This window comes from Phalacrocorax carbo, unplaced genomic scaffold (genome assembly GCF_963921805.1).
Source record: "Phalacrocorax carbo unplaced genomic scaffold, bPhaCar2.1 SCAFFOLD_84, whole genome shotgun sequence".
NCBI classification, from domain to species: domain Eukaryota; kingdom Metazoa; phylum Chordata; class Aves; order Suliformes; family Phalacrocoracidae; genus Phalacrocorax; species Phalacrocorax carbo.
In genome coordinates, this window is record NW_026990531.1 from 49,334 (window position 1) to 63,701 (window position 14,368).

At 50.6% G+C, this 14,368-nt stretch overlaps 1 long non-coding RNA gene across 1 annotated transcript; it reads right to left on the reverse strand.

The window, feature by feature from the left end:
* Positions 1–948: 948 nt before the first annotated feature.
* LOC135311422 (uncharacterized) lies at positions 949–8,689 on the reverse strand. The gene is made up of 2 exons (XR_010371057.1): positions 8,043–8,689; positions 949–7,354 (listed from the first exon to the last, which is right to left on the reverse strand). It is a non-coding gene; the product is annotated as an uncharacterized LOC135311422 (long non-coding RNA).
* Between the last annotated feature and the right edge of the window lie 5,679 nt (positions 8,690–14,368).

The following is a 14,368-nucleotide window of genomic DNA, read 5'->3' on the forward strand; positions in this document are numbered from 1 at the left end:
AGCATTTTTGCCAGGGGGCCCGTCAGGCAGCCAGGAAAGGAACAATTTTGCTATGGCCACTGCTCCTGTTTTCATGCTGCCGGCTCCTCTCCACCGATCAAGGGGAACCCATGTTGCTCCCATAGTACAGCTGATTGTTAGGGAAGGCAAGGACAGCTCTGCAGCTGCTTAGCAACTGGGAGCTGCTGTTATGCAGCACCATAGAAAGGCAATGGCTGGCACAGCATTCGCTAATTCTGCATGGTGTTCTGGCCCACTCGGCTGAAAACCGTGGCTTAGTGAACCAGCTGGGGCACTCCCAACTGTTCTGTCAAAATATAAATCAAGACGGGGATCCTTAACTGCAGATTTGAGAGCAATGGCAACAATGTCAAGGGCAGAACTGTCTCAGCCTTGTGTCATACCTTGTTTGTATCACACCAGTTAGAGGACACCGCTCCGATTTGTAAGCTAAACTCATTCCATTTGATCTTTGTCATCACTTTTCCGGCTGCAACATTTCATATGCCATCACTTATGATGAGAATGTTCCCTGTATGTGCTGCATGTTAAAAAGGCTCGCAGGTCTCCAGCTACCATCGCCATCTAGACTGCTTAATGATAGGTGTCCAGATACACAAGTATTTTGATGCATAAATATATTTTTAGGTTACTTAATTTGTATCTTCATTTCCTTTTGATGCAAGCTCTGTGAATGCCCAAGTTCTTTAAATGGTACTTTTTTTTTTTTAACTGTGCTGTTTAGGCCATGAAGCACTGAACTGAAGTGCTTACTAATTTGGTGACTTTAGAATGTTGATTAGAATTACCAACTTTCTTGATTTATTTCAAGTTTATAAGCTTTAAAGTATTCTAAAAAATAACCAGTTGTACATTCTGATGGGATCATAGCATTTCAATAGCAGCTGCATTTCAATAGGCAAGAAGCAACACAAAGCATTCTGCAGGTCAAGTCTTGAAACAGCTTCTTTATTTGTTTATAGCTCACAAATTATTAGATCTCTGAAAGCACTCACTACCTATCTTACACAGGTGGCTTTTGTCATAAAACTAGCAGAAATACAGTGGACAGATACAGTTTAAAAAGAAACCAAAAAACCCAGCCGTGGCAAATATCCAACATGTCCATCGAAAGTTGTATGGATCTTAATCAAAATAAATGTTTATTCCAATACTGGGTATCACCATACTCCTCTTTGCACCCAGGCAGCCAAACAACACAGCAGAGCAGTAATTCCCCATCATTGTTCAATGCTTACATCCCATGCATCCTCAGAGCATGCTGGGACACAGGTGAAATCCATCAGGAGGTTGCTTATTTTGGCTGAGAAATTCCCTAGACAGATCATCTGCTGTTCTTAGGAAGAAATGAAAAATTTAATGGCAAATAAACTGAACACGCAAATACCCTGTCCATATTCCCACTCAATATTCCTTTGATATTCTTAGCCTGGTTTCCTAAAAATAAACCAGCCTAATGTGACTGTGTTGTTCTATGTAATTTTTCCTCTCCTTCCTCCAATCTCAATCAAATTTGGCAGTGGGGAAGAAGTCCCAAACGTATTTAGGTCTTGAATGAACAGCTGATTAGAATATGTAGTATAGGCACCACCGTAGTGTCGCGGAAAGGCAGGCAGAATCCAGCCCTTGCCCATACCGAGGGGCAGTACTGCTGCTGGCTTGGCCCCTGTGGAGCTCCCAGTCAGCATGTTACCGCTTGCTCAGCCAGACAGGGCAAGCAAGACTGGGTAAGAGCTGGAATATTTGTCGGGGGCATTTACAGACACAAATCCATGGGAGACAAAGCTTCATGAGTTTAGCTGCTGACAGAGAAACTTCCAAGAAATTTTAAGGTTCAGTGGTAAATGGTAATAGCACTAATAGACGATTTCTGCAAGAGGGCTCATGTGCCATACTTCAACGCCTGTGAAGCATTTACGGGATTATGAGAGCAAGAAGGCATAATCAATTGGATTAGAATCCATCTAGCAGGAAGGTCTCAAAATGCAGTTGTAACCACTATGTCCTAGAGCTGTCATCTTTCTTTTATGGGTCCTGCAACTACCTGTTTTGGGCCCTACATATTTACTGGCTATGTTATAGACACCAGGGCAGGGAAATGCCGCAGCGTGCCTCCTGGCTCCCTTCCAGCTCCTAAACTGGGCTTTCTTCCCACAAAACTGGGGTGTGGCAAGAGGACGGTGTACATTCAGACCTCCTCCTGACACAATATTGACACAGCTGAGGTGTGCACACACCCGGAACCGGGAAACTCCTACAGTGGAGACAGAAGCAGTTGTTTCTCTGGATGAAAATATAATTGGTAATAATCATTACCAATCAAGTTTGTAGGCAACACTCAACAGTAGCAGGAAGGGGTATTAAAAAAAAAAAAAGCCATTGCAAGCAGCAATGCTGCCTAAGGACTTGCCCTTTTCAAGAGGGCCAAGTGTGAAGCTGTACCTTCCGAACAAAGAGCACAAACCAATGGGACAGGGATGCCATCCCAAGAAGGAGCAGGTCTGAGAGTATTTTAGGAGCCATGCTGGGAAACCAGCTGAACACGGCTGGTGTAATCCCTCGATGCCTGACAGAGACACCTCAGCCAGGGGGGCTGCTGGCACGGGTACAATCACTGCTGATCGCTCTGTCCCCTTCTGCCTAGACCGAAATAGTGAAACACTGGAGTGTTCATAGGAAACCGCAACAGAACTATTACAGGATTAGCAAAGATGGACCCAAGGGGGAGCTCTGCAAGTCTGCGATGGGAGTGTTAAATGCTCAGCTAAACAGCCTGTACACAGCTACACGGGGACGGAAATCTGATAATGGAGAGTTCCTCCGTCAAGCAGGCTGAGATACAGCAACATCCAGAAACCGAAAGCAGAAACTAGACAAGTTTAGAAAAGTATGTTGATTTCTAGTCTGTCAGGTAGATTTTGATGGAAACAGTTTACTAACTCTTATTTTACTCTCTCTCACAACCCATTTTAAAATGAAAATCTGATATTTTTCTAAGATGCAGGAATGCTGTAGTTAAATTATTTGAAATGAGAAAAAGCAACAAATTCGCAAAAATCTCATGACCTGCATAATGCAGGAAGTTGAACCAGATGAACCTAGGTCTCTTTTGTCCTTTATAATCTATTAATCTAGTTTCCTTGCACAAGCAGTGGATTGTGACACGAAAACCTTCAATATAAAGGATTCTGTGTACAAGCCAGTCTAAAACAAAATGTTGTAAGCAGTCACGATCATTGTTTGGCAGAACAGCTGCATATTTTTCATTTCACTTGGCTCTCAATCTAATTTGCTCTTGTTGCAACACTTGGCCAAAGAAATTAAATCACTTCTTATTGATAACAGACAGTGACATAATTAGCATAAGAGTTTTCCACTCCACAATGCAGGGGAGGGACACTGTGGGCAAGAACAAACCCCTTTGCTTCAAGAATGTGCAGAGAGTCACCACAAGCTGTTCAGAGAGAAAAAAAAAACACTTTTTTTTTCCCCTCCCCTTTCCCCTGAAAGATCTCTTTCTTCCTCCAGAGAGTCTCATGCAGTAAACCAGGGTCAATCTAACTCAAGTATGAAAGTCTGGTTTGACCTTTCTGGGATTTAAACACGCCGTACCAGAACATTTAGCTTTTCAGATACGAGGTTCAGCCATGAAACCACCCACTCCGGGAGTGCAACCGGTCTCAACTGCCTTGATGACTTTTAAACTACATTGAACATTATAGTCATTTAGAAACTCTTAAAAAACGGAAATAAATTTTCAGCTCAGACTTAGAAAAACAATTTCCAGAAGTGCTGAGGACCCACACAATTCACTGGGTCCGCAAAGCGGGCTCCCTGTACAACGCCTGCTGCCCCAGCAATTTCTGGCCCTGGTCTGCACGTACGCGGCGCCAGGCACACGCTTTAGGACCTCTCCCAGCTGGAGCAGTTCATGGATTCTACCATCGGCAACGGCCGTCCTGAACAATGATTAATTGCAGACAAAGATCATAGTCCTGGAAAAATGCGCAGAGAGGTGCAAGTACAGACAAAGCTGTCTAAGCTCCCACAGTATTATGGTCTGGCTGAATCTGTTCAAAGCCTGTGTTAGGCATACCCTAGTTTGCTTCAGGGTTAAACAGACCAACGTTAAGGTTTCAATGCAGATATTACTAATACCCAAATAGGTATTTAAACAGAAATTTTAAATCCCAGGAAAGTTAATAGCCGACGCCGTTTAAATCTGCTTTTTCTAAATCACTTTACGTGCTGACTTAACTCATTATGATGCAAGCTGCAGAAACGTTTTCATTACAGTTCAAAAAACCCCTGCATAAACCGAGCCCAGATCTACACCGTACTTTGATCTACACGTCGCCTGTTTCGGCCATTTCCAGGAAGCTGAAACGCTTTTCACCTCTATTGAGAAATAGTGGAAGCACATTTTAATGGTGTTTAGCTAAGAATAACGTCACCGTTTCTTCCAAGTTTATTAGCAGATTATTATTTAAAGCAATTGTAAACCAGGAAGGCAGTTACCCTGCTGGCAGGAGCAAGGGCCAGGCGCTCAGAGCTGGTCTGGCCGGGGAAGGCGCGTCTCGCAGGGACCGGGCGGTCCGAGCCATGGCTCCGAGCGCCGCGGCCCCGAGAGAGGGGCGCAGAGGAAGCGTTTTAAAGCCAGCCTGGCAGTGCGCAGACATTTTTTTTATTTTCCCTTCCATGGATACGTGTTATGTTTTGTGCGGACGGTTTCTCGCTTGTTCTCGACAGAGCCTGACCCGGGGGGGGGGGGAGGAAGGGGGGGGGGAACAAGAAATGAAGAGATGAGCGTAATCCCTCGCGTCGTTGCGAAAGGCGCAGGCTGCGGTGCCTCCTTCGCGGCAGCACCCTGCTCCCTCGCAGGAAAACACCCCTGAGCCTCGGCACATACCACAGCACAGGTTTTACAAACCCACGGAGCGGCTGGTCCTGAGCCGCAGGAACTGGCGAGCAGGGCGCACCCTGCCCGGCACATGCCGCTCCCGCAGGCAGCCTCTGCCAAGTAGCCACTTACCTTCTCCCTCCCACAGGGTCCGCAGGACGGTCCTGCTCTAGCCTTACCAGGGAGGCCACCTCTCTACAAGTGTTTGCTTTTCCTCCCTGTCCTGCCCTCTGAAGTGGTTGCTCAAGCCAGGCTTTCCTAGCTCACCTAATTTGGGTCTGCAGTGGAGCACAAGGTGCAGCTCCCCGCAGAGCACAGCGAGGCTTGTGAAGCTCCGAAATAACCCCCACGCCTCCACCCAAAGCGAGCTGCAGGAAAATCTGCTCGGGAAAGAACAAAAAAAAATTAAAAGAAAAAAAAAAAAAAGGCACATGTAACACCTCAGACGGCCATGGCGGCTCGCACTGCAGCACGGCAGCCGGCTCCGCGCCAGCCCGGGCCCGGAGAGCTGGGCGCTGCAGGCCGGCCGGGCCGGGCCATCCCACCCCGGCTGCGGGCGGGAGGAGGCAGGGCAGCGGCTGCCCCGGCGGAGCGGCTGGGCGATGGCGGAGGTGGGGGGGGGAAGCCCAGGAGGGGCAGGAGAAGGAGAACAACAAAGAGCCATGTGACGAGCGGCGGCCGCGCTCCCCCCGGCGCGTTGGCGGGGCGCAGCGCAGCCCGCTCCAGGCGGGGAGGCTGGCGACGCCGCCCTGCTCCTCCCGCGGCCAGCGCCGGCTGCTCATTTGCTTGGCTTCCCCCCCTCCACAACTGCCTGGGTGTTTTTCTTTTTTTTTTTTTTTTTTGGGGGGGGGGGAAGGCTGTTATTTGTTCCTCTTCCCCCCCCCCCCCCCGCATTAGGATACTTTCATCTTTTGGCATTTATAAAAGCCAGCGAGCGGGAAGCTGCGGCGGGGGGAAGGGAGGAAGGCGAGGGCGGGCGGCGTTATTTATAGGCACCCAGGGCTTCGCCTGCATTAATGCGAGCTGCCTTTGTCCTCCCTGCCCGGCCGGCGCCCGCCCCCCCTCCCGCGGCCGGGCTGGAGCGGCGCCAACCCCGCCGCCCGCAGCGCTGCCTCCCGCTGCTGCAGGGCGCTCCCCGGCGCGGCCATGTTGTGCGCGGCAGCCGCGGGGAGAAAAAGCTGCCAGGCGCCCCGCTCCCTCCTCGGCTTCGCCTTCCACAACCCCTCACAAAGTGGTGGGGGAAGGGGGGGGCGGGAAAAAGGAGACTGGGGCGGGGGGGGGGGGGAAGACAAAAAAAAAGGCCATTTCCCTCCAGTGATCGGGACGCGAAGCGCCGCCAGGCAGTGGGGGAGAGCCCGCCTCGCCGCCGCCCCAGCCCTGAGGAGAACGCGGCACCGAAGGAGAAGCCATGATGGCGGCTACTCTCACACAACATGGAGCGCGACCGGGAGCGCCCTGCCCGCTGCCAGCCGCCCTTCCCGGCGCCCGGGACACGGTGCTTCCGCAGGCTTTCACATAATAAAACCACCAGACTTCGGCGGGGAGGCCATTTAATGGGCTGGGTGGCTGCACTAAAGCACAACTGCTGTGAATATCAACTGCGTCACGGCTCTCCAACTGTAAAACTCAGGCTGCAAAGGGTCCCTCACTTGGAAGGAAACTCCCTCATTTTGCATTTACTTCCAGACCTCCTTTTTCCCCCCTCTCTCCAAGTCACTGCCTCTCGGTATGAAGGATTTTACAGTGCTTTTTAGTGATACATCCGCCATTAAGACTCACCGTCTTGAAAAACACCCCCCCATTTTGTTGCTTTTTTTGTCGAGCTTCAGTAATTAGACGGATAAAACATGTAAGGGATCCTTACCACCACCACCAACGCCTTTTCGCCTTTTAAAAAAATCAACCTCAGTAACATCTTACTGTTCGCAGGCAGATTTTTTTTTTGTGTGTGTGCGTTCAAATTTAACAGCCACGTAACGCCTGCAATGGATTCACGGCGTCTCTCCGCAAAAAAAAAAAAAAAAAAAGCCAAAACCAAAAACCCAAAAACAAAACCCAGGGCTGCAGACGACCAAGCACTTTGTGCAGAAAAAGAAATCCCTCCCTGAAAAATAGACGCTTTAGAGACGCTGTTAGATGTATCTGAGGCGAAGGAGATCGCCACCGCTCCTAAAGACGACCATTAGGATTTTTCCGCCCAGGACAATAACATTAGCCGCACAGGCCTGGTCTATATGTTTCTCTGCAAGGGCAAAAGGGTTTACTTACCCGCGCACCATAGTTGAAAGCAGCTCTGAAGGTGAAGTTAACGCGTTTGTTTTTTTTTTTAAATAACGGCTATAAATATATGATCTGGATCACCACTTCTCTCGTAAGTTTGCAAGTCAAAGCGGATCTTGACAAGATAGTTACGGATCTTTGTCTGGCAGTGGGCTAGCATAAAAAAAAAAAAGGGAAAAAAAGCTATAGAAAAAGTTGTCCAGCTATGTTGACTGACCGTACGCATCGAGGACTCCTACTCGAGGCTTAAATCTACCTTCCTGTGGCAGATTTACTCTGTACATAAAAAGGACATTCAGTGTTTTTCCACAGAGCACGCAGACGTTAAAAATGTTCTTAACAATTTTAGGCTGCACATGTTAGTGTGAAAACACCTGGCTAACGTTTACTGGTTGTAAACAACTTTTAAGCATCTCTTAGCCAGGTATTTTGCTTTATAAGTAAAATATTTCAAAAAGCATAAATTGGTTTAGATAAGCAGACGAAAACGTAAGACATGCAAATGAAGGCTTAGCAATAAGGACCACTTCAGTAACATTAACATGAAAACTACACTTAGCAAGGACAGAATGGATTGGGTACTTACAACGTAAGAGGAAAGAAAGAAAAAAGCTTATCATAGTAAAATTGCCTGTTTTTTTCCGGAATGCACTATTTCTATGTTTAATATTTAAAACATTACCTTATAAGCACCAAAGGAGTTAATAAAAATGGCCAGTAATCAAGTGTTTAATACAGGAAATACTCTTTAAAATTTATTGCTCAGTCATCAGAGAGCTCTGTAAAGCTTAAAAACCCCCAAAACAAGAACAAAAAAAAAAATTAAAAAGAATGTATTTACTTTTTTTGGCATTCGAAATTGTTAACTGCTGACATAGGGTGTGCCATGACCTAGTTACACAAGACAAAGATGGATCCTGAATCGTAAGGGAAAAAAAGTCCGCATTTTTTTTGTTTAAGATTTTGTTTGTTTGGTTGGTTTGGTTTTTTTTTTTAAGTCTTCCTTCTTCATGAGTCCTCTAGCATGGTGCCAGATATGAACACCACCCCGAGCGCTCCCCGCAAGTGGACGGTGCGGATTCACATGGCGGATCCCCCTTTTGGAACAAAGGAAAAGCCCAGTTGGCCATTTCGCTCCATTGCAGACTCCTACCAGTCTGTCACGATCCACTGTCGGGCTGAACAATTTGGCAGAGGTTAAACCCCCTTGCTTTCCAACCGACCTCAGGTAATTCTGGGAGGTTGGGGGCGGCTGGGCTTAACTTCTGACTGACTCCAACGTGTTGCCGTGGCCAGGTTCCTTCTACATTCTCGGGAACAGAACTAAGACTCAAAACGGAATCAAAGTGCCAAGTCCCTTCATTTGGCCAGCGACGGAGACGCGAGAGAAAAGCAGAGAAAGAGAGAAAAAAGGGAGAACGGGGGGAGAGAGAAAACGAGAGCGACACGAGAGTGTTGCAATAGCTACCGCCGCGGGTCTGGGGCGGTCCGTCCCTCCGTGCGGTCCGTCCCTCCGCGCGGTCCGTCCTTCCCCGCGGTCCGTCCCTCTGCGCGGTCCGTCCCTCCGTGCCGTCCGTCCTTCCCCGCGGTCCGTCCCTCCGTGCGGTCCGTCCCTCCGCGCGGTCCGTCCCTCCGTGCGGTCCGTCCTTCCACACGGTCCGTCCCTCCGCGCGGTCCGTCCTTCCCCGCGGTCCGTCCCTCCGTGCGGTCCGTCCTTCCACACGGTCCGTCCCTCCGCGCGGTCCGTCCTTCCCCGCGGTCCGTCCCTCCGTGCGGTCCGTCCCTCCGTGCGGTCCGTCCCTCCGTGCGGTCCGTCCCTCCCCGCGGTCAGTCCCTCCGCGCGGTCCGTCCTCCGTGCGGTCCGTCCTTCCCCGCGGTCCGTCCCTCCGCGCGGTCCGTCCCTCCGTGCGGTCCGTCCTTCCCCGCGGTCCGTCCCTCCGTGCGGTCTGTCCCTCCGCGCGGTCCGTCCCTCCGTGCGGTCCGTCCCTCCGTGCGGTCCGTCCCTCCGCGCGGTCCGTCCTTCCCCGCGGTCCGTCCCTCTGCGCGGTCCGTCCCTCCGTGCCGTCCGTCCTTCCCCGCGGTCCGTCCCTCCGTGCGGTCCGTCCCTCCGCGCGGTCCGTCCCTCCGCGCGGTCCGTCCCTCCGCGTGGTCCGTCCCTCCGTTCGGTCCGTCCCTCCGTGCCGTCCGTCCTTCCACACGGTCCGTCCCTCCGTGCGGTCCGTCCTTCCCCGCGGTCCGTCCCTCCGTGCGGTCCGTCCTTCCCCGCGGTCCATCCCTCCGTGCGGTCCGTCCCTCCGCGCCGACTGTGAGATCTGACTCTGCGCTTTTGAACAACAGAGGAGACGATAAGCAGTGAGTCACGTGTCTCTCTGATAATGTTTTCCTAGCGTAAGCTTACCTGGGGCTTGGGGCATGATATAATTCGATAGGCTGGAAATGGAGAAAGAGGACAGTTACCCTTTTTCCTTGTGGTAAAGCTGCACTTGAGCCTGAGCTCTCAAGAAACACTGCTGAGTTTATTTCAGTAAAACTGAAATCGAGGGGTTCTAAGGCAGTGTTGCAAAGCCCTTCAGAATTCAAGGGACACCTGGAATTATAAACGTGAAACGTTCTTTTTTCCAGGTCATAGACGTTAAATAAGTCCATCAATCGCCCTCTTAGAGCTTGCTTGCATCTTTTTATATATTTCAATATTGCTGGAAATTTTTTCAGTTTTCAAGTCCTTTAATGACGGTTCACGGTTTTTAGTATTTCGTATATAACCAAGATGTTGCTGCTGACCCCACCTATTGAATAGCTGCGTGTTTTAATTGCCCAAGCCTCTGGCTGAGTATTCATGCCATTGAACGTTACTCACTGAAGGTGTGTGCGTGAGGCGTGAATCCAACCTTTGTACCCAGGTAGCGAATAGGAGTTTCCCCAGGGACGGATCCAGAGCAGGGAATTAAGCTCTCACTCTGCACTGCGCTTTGGAGGAGGAGCGGGTTTGTGCCCCTTCTCTGAGTGGATGGTGAGCTGAGGGATATTTCGCCCTTAGGGAACCTGAAGTTAAGCCAAAGAATGTCGAGCGAGTCCAAAACACTGCCCAAGCCTTTGGAACATCCCGGCTCTATTCACTGAGGCAAAGGAGTATTTTAGTTGAGCAACACTTATGCTGGGTAAAATGAGAGGATGAGAGGCTTTTGCTGCTTCAAATACTCATGGAAATGTCATTTTAAACGTGGTTCTTCAGACGAGATAAGTCTGCACCTCTTTTCTTAGCAGGACAAAACTTCTGAGCCTGTTCCCAGAGATAGAAAGAGCAGAGGAATTCCGTGGAGTTCCATGGTGGAGGTGAAAGATCCCAACCCAAAGGGTGCTGTGCTGACAAGCAGTGGGAAATACGCGATGCCAGCTCTTCCTGCGTAGGTATGGAATGAATTGGACTGACCGAGCAGTGAACAAGAGAAACCATGCGCAGAAGTGTGAGTGGCAATGCAACCGAACTGGCCAGCGCCTGCAGTGACGGGGGAGGAAGCACTGTCATTGCGTCTTAATCTTAAAATCTGTGATACTGTCTCATGTTGCAGTAGGGTGGTCCCCGTGTTCATGCCCCTGGAAGCTGGTTAAACCTGTGCTGTGCTAAGAACGTGTATTTCTGCAGAGCATTTGGGTGGTGTTTGTAGCAGAGTCGTTCTCTTTGAGAGGTCGTTTTGGTTCTGTTTGATGTGGCAAAGGCTCCTTGCAAAACGTAAGAAATTGCCACTGGACTGAGATGTCCTCCCCCTCTGACTTCTATGAACTCCCGTGTGTGGAAGAGACGGAACTTTTCCTGTTGCTTTAAATTAAGAAAACACTCCTGTGTGCTGAGAGGAGCAGCTGTTTTAAACTGCGCTTGGTAGCACTTCTGTTTTGCTGCCATAGATCTCCTTCTGGAGAAGCTGTAACACAGGCTCCTTCCCTTTCTAAAATGTAATCACTCAGAGACGAACTTGATCGGAGACTAACTTGGTGCTGCGCCTGCAATGTACATTTGCCGCCTGGCAAAGGAGAGGTGGGATTCATTTCACCTGATTTCTAGCTGTCAAAAAGTTATTTTTCTGGTCTGAGCTAATTTCTTGCTTGGTCAAAGGAAAGGGAGAGTTCTGCAGCAGGAATATTGTTCCCCCCTCCCTCTTCTGGTGTTGTGGCTCTAGAAGAGTAGTTTAATCTGAAGGCCTATGTTTTAGAAGGCGAATGTGGAGTGAGAAGAATTCCACCTGTTCTCTTCCTTCGATAAAATCCAAAGCTTGGAAGAGTTTTCTTTGAGCCATCTTTAAACTTTTCTCTCCCACCAGGCCCTCTCCCCCTCCAGGGAAGCTTATGTGAGAGGAAAGAAGGAAAAGCCTCCCTTTTTGCCAGAGGAGCCATCGCCCTCTTCTTCCTCCTCATCCTGCTCTGGTGATCCTAGTCCAGATGAGTTGTTGTGTCTCATTTGTGAAGATACAATGTCCGATGCCGCTGTTAGTGCCTGCTGTGGAAACAGTTCCTGTGACGGATGTAAGTGCAGCTCCCATGGTTGTTACTTCAAAACATCACATCTGATCTTCTGAAAGCAGAAAGAGGAGATCAGGGAATTACTTTGTCACCAGTTCTATTTAAGACTTAAGCAGAGCCTGAACAGGAAAGGACTTTTCTCACTTAAAGGGAAAAAAGGCAGGAAGCTTTTTTCCCTTTTTACTTATGTAGTTAAATCCTCTTGACAGGTGGAAGGAGGAGTTTGAGAAGAGAGCCTAACTGCGCAGGTGATTACAGTATTAGATATCAAACGCGTTTGGTTTGTCCCCAGCCCTTTCCCTCACACAAAATTATAGAGCCATCTCTGGTGCCTTCCTGTGGTCTGCAGCCAACGGGGAGCTGGACATTTAATCCACACTCCTCTCCATGGGAGAGGCGGTTAAAAACTTCAGAGCTGTGCTGGTTGTAGCTGGGATAGAGTTAATGTCCTTCAGCGTCGCTGGCATAGTGCTGAGGGCACACTGTTGTTTCAGCTGTTGTTAAGTAGCGGCTCCGTGTCGCTAAGTAGCGCCTCTACTAGTCAGGGGCCTCTCCAGCTTCCCGAGCTCTGCCTGACAGGTATGAGTGGCCGCGCCAGGGACCCCTCTGCCCGCCCAGCTCCATCAGGGGTGATGCCCAGGTGCGAGGGCAGAAGGAGGCCCCGAGCCGTGCGTCAGTCGGCCAGAGTGAGTCGGCCAGCGTCAGTCGGCCAGCATCGCCTGCCCGGACTCAGCTGGCTGGCGTCAGTCAGTGTCAGCGTCTGTTGTCGGGAGTCAGTCAGGACTTAATCCTGTCGGCACCGCTGACCCCCCGTCTGGGGTGTGGGGCTGAGCGTGGTAGTTCAAGTGCCGCCTTAGGCCCGTCAGTCAGGGTGGCTGTGTCAGCCTTGGCTGGCAGCTGTCACCTGCATTTGGGCACACGGTGCCGTGTCCTGCTCTGCTGAGGGCGGCTCCTCATTCCCTGCCTGCTTCAGCTCGTTTTCCTGCTTCCAAATGCCTGGGGTTTGCTGGTTTAAGGCAGTGAAATGAACTTAATCAGGCTTCCCTTAACTTTGTGTCTTCTACCTAGTGATCCGTCGGACAGAGCTTTGGAGGAAGAATGGTGACAAGCCCCTGCTGGTGTGGTGGTGTTTTACTGGTGTGGAGGAGAGGATACTTCAGTTGGTCGGAGCGAGTCCCCAAACCCCTGGGCCTGTCGCGTGGGCTGCCAACGTTTCCGCAGCTCCCCTCGTCGGGCGGCTGTTTGCAAGGGGTGTGTTTGAGCACTGGGGGTTCAGCAGCCGCCGGGCCCTGGCCCTGGGCAGCCTGCTCTGGGGGACCCTGCCTGCGCAGGGGCTGGACCAGCTGCCCCCAGGGATTCCGGAAGGCCTTTCTCTCCCTTGTGACTCCGTGACTCTGGAACTGGTGCTGCGAGGGGCCAGCGCTGTGGGAGCACTGGGAACGTTGTCTTCCCTGGGCTCTGCCTCTGTCGGGACGGCTGCGTGTGCGCTCTGCCCTGAGACACTCGGCGCCTGCGCCCGCCTGTCCAGGTACGCCAAGCAGTGTGCAACAGAGCACACTTTCAGGAGTGACCTGAGGAACTTTTGCTAGCTTTGCCGCGTTGGAGAGGGACTGCAGCTCCTGCCTGCAGGAATAGTCGTGTTGGAGAATAACCACAGGAGGCAGCTGGGTAAAGTGGCTCTAGTGTCAAATGCTGATGTGTCTCGGGTTTGGGTTTTTTCATTTAAAGGGAAATGAAATCTGTGGTCTGCATCAGATACGGGATCGGGGCTGTTGGAGGCTGTATTTCTGGGGAAAATGTCACTGAGCCAGTCATTAATAGTAATTCAAAAAGCTCTATAATTGTGATCTTTCCCTGCTGTTCAACAAAGCGGATGCTGTTTTTCTCAACAGAGCATAGTTTTTCTTCCATTTCTTCTTCTTTGGCTTCTTCCCACTCTTTGTCCTCTTTCCTTAGACAATGTGACCCGAGCAGTGTCAGGCAATGCTGTCCCTTCTCTGACCACCAAGTAACGCTTCCCTGAGATCACTTTAGCTTCCACATCTGGCTGAGCGAAAGAATGACGCCCGTCAGCCTCAGCCTCCCTCCGTGCGAGAGTGAGCCTCTACGTGCACGAGGGAGTCCAGAGCTGACTGAGAGTGCCTTGGGTGCTGCCCTTTCTAAAAGCGAAGGGGTTTCTTGCAGCTCTCCTTGCAAAGTGAGTGTGTGGTTTCACACGTGCATGAGCTAGCAGGACGGCTTACGGCCACAGAATGGAGATGGGCAAATCCCCTCTCCTTCTCCCCGGTGCAGTGTCCTGCCTCCTTCCTTGTGCCGGCTTTTATGCTTGCTGGCTCTCTCTGCAACCCCGTTTCACTCTCTAAGCTGGTGGAAAACTCTCTGCTCTTGTGGGTGCGTTCCCTGTCTGCTTGGGGAGTTAATGTGGCTCCTAAGGAGCTCTAAAACGTGTGCAGGTCAGGGCAAGGGAAGGCACAGGGATACAGGAGCAGAAGGAAGGAGCAGATGGAGAGATGGGGGCAGCAGCAAGGCCTCTCTTTTGGTGGCACTGAAGTGAACCTGGTTTGTGACATCACGTCTGCAGCTGCGACTGACCGTATCTTTAGCTTTTCCTTCAGTAAGCCCGTAACATTGTTGGCCTTTGAATCTGACTTT